The sequence below is a fragment of the Ochotona curzoniae genome, unplaced genomic scaffold (genome assembly GCF_017591425.1).
Source record: "Ochotona curzoniae isolate NIBS_2020 unplaced genomic scaffold, NIBS_Ocur_1.0 contig_440, whole genome shotgun sequence".
Lineage (NCBI taxonomy): Eukaryota > Metazoa > Chordata > Mammalia > Lagomorpha > Ochotonidae > Ochotona > Ochotona curzoniae.
The window spans coordinates 70750-73287 of NW_024466267.1; the positions used below are offsets into that span (position 1 = coordinate 70750).

At 43.5% G+C, this 2538-nt stretch overlaps 1 pseudogene; it reads left to right on the forward strand.

The window, feature by feature from the left end:
• The first annotated feature begins 536 nt into the window (after window positions 1–536).
• On the forward strand, window positions 537–2054 carry LOC121160184 (annotated as a pseudogene).
• Window positions 2055–2538: the final 484 nt, after the last annotated feature.

Genomic DNA, 2538 nt, shown 5'->3' on the forward strand with positions numbered 1-2538 from the left:
GTACAGTCTTTTCATATTTTCTATTTTTCCCAACATTTTGTCCTAGTAAGTTTCTAATGACGTTGTTGAACAAAGCCAACTATGATAATTCATCAGCATACTTCAAACACTCAAAAATGGAATTAAAATTGTTTATTTTGGAATAAAACAATCTTGAAATCCAACCCAAAAGCATATTGTGGACTATAGACTGCCTGTTTTGTATATAAAAATAAACATTTTTAATTCGATTTTTGGTAGCATTTTGAAGCACAGTACAAGTTTTATTTGAAGACACAAGAAATAATTGATTTTACAATCAATTCATTAGATAAAATGCGAACTTTGACAACTTCACTTAATTTCATAAATTATATACTTCTCATTAAAATTATAATTTAGACCGGAAGCAGCCCCACTCAGGGTTGCCATGTTGAGGAGCCGCTGCTGCCACTGCTGCTGCCACCACCACCACTTTCTTGTTGCCTCCTCCCGTTCAGCAGGCTCCCCGAGCGGGGGAACTGGAAAGGGGGGTGGGGGGGTCGGCCACAGCAGCCATGGAGTCCAACTGGATTGTGTTCCTATTCCAGGCCCATGAAGCCTCCCATCACCAACAGCAGGCAGCACAGAATAGCCTGCTGCCTCTCCTGAGTTGTACTGTGGAGCCCCCTGACCAGAAACCATTGCTTCCCATACTAATAACTCAGAAACCTCAGGCTGCACCAGAGACTTTAAAAGATGCCATTGGAATTAAAAAAGAAAAACCCCAAACTTCATTTGTGTGCACTCACTGCAGTAAAGCTTTCAGGGACAGCTATCACCTGAGGCCCCATGAGTCCTGCTAAAAAGGGATCAAGTCGGTGTCCCGGCCAAAGAAAACCCCCACCACGGTGGTTCCCCTGATCTCCACCATCGCTGGGGACAGCACCCGAACTTCGTTGGTCTCAACCATTGCAGGCATGTTATCAACAGTCACTACATCATCCTCTGGCACCAACCCCAGTAGTAGTGCCAGCACCACAGCTATGCCTGTGACCCAGTCTGTCAAGAAACCTAGTAAGCCTGTCAAGAAGTACCATGCTTGTGAGATGTGTGGGAAGGCCTACCAAGATGTGTACCACCACAATTGGCACAAGCTCTCCCACTCAGACGAAAAGCCCTTTGAGTGTCCTACTTGCAATCAGCACTTCTAAATGAAGGACCGGATGACTTACCATGTGAGGTCTCACGAAGGAGGCATCACCAAACCCTATACTTGCAATGTTTGTAGGAAAGGCTTCTCCAGGCCTGACCATTTAGGCTGTCATGTAAAATATGTCCATTCAACAGAAAGACCTTTCAAGTGCCAAACATGCACTGCTGCCTTTGCCACCAAAGACAGACTGAGGACACACATGGTGCACCACGAAGGCAAGGTGTCATGCAACATCTGTGGGAAGCTCCTGAGTGTGGCATATATCACCAGCCACTTAAAGACACACGGACAAAGTCAAAGTATCAACTGTAATACATGCAAACAAGGCTTCAGTAAAGCATGCATGAGTGAAGAGACCAGCAGCCAGAAGCAGCAGCAGCAGCACGTGACAAGCTGGCCAGGGAAACACGTGGAAACACTGAGACTGTGGGAAGAAGCTGTCAAAGCAAGGAAGAAAGAAGCTGCTAACCTGTGCCAAACCTCCACGGCCGCAACGACACCTGTGACACTCACTACTCCATTCAATACAACATCCTCTGTGTCATCCGGGATTATGTCAAACCCAGGCTTAGTAGCAGCTGCAATGAGCATGAGAAGTCCAGTAAATGTTTCAAGTGCAGTTAACATAAGCAGCCCAATGAACATAGGGCATCCTGTAACTATAACCAGCCCATTATCCATGACTTCTTCTTTAACACTCACTACCCCTGTCAACCTCCCTACCCGTCACTGCTCCAGTGAACATAGCACATCCTGTCATTGCATCTCCAATGAACCTGCCCACACTCATAACATTAGCTGCCCCTCTCAACATAGCAATGAGCCTGTAGAGAAAATGCCTTTTTTACCCCAAGCTTTGCCTACTTCACCACCTTGGTAAACAGTATTATAAAGTCAAAACATGGGTTAAAGTGAATATTTCCCAGAAGCCTACTCTTAGTTGATTAAAGCAAAAAGTAAAACATGAAATTGGAAGGTTTTATTGCATTAGTTATTAAGAGTGTAGTAGCACATTTCTCCAATTTGGCTGGGATTGTTCAAAGTAGGATGCATATGTAACTTACCACTGGACCACTTTAGTTTCATCAGAAATTCCTTTTAGCTGTCAGCAGTGTTTAAACAGGATAGTAGTTGGCAAGATGAAATCCAGAATTAAAATCAGTCATAAAAAGGCAAAGGCCATTTCAAAATGAAACAGTATCACTGTTTCTAATTCCAAGAGATCCTTTAATTCTCAACACTAGCAGAACTCTTCTCCCTCTACAAAGCAAATGGTTGATTTTAACCTGAAATTTTAAACCCACAGTTTGAGAGTCAGTGTAGAACTGTCTTTGTCTATTATTTTTATGAGTAAATACATACAT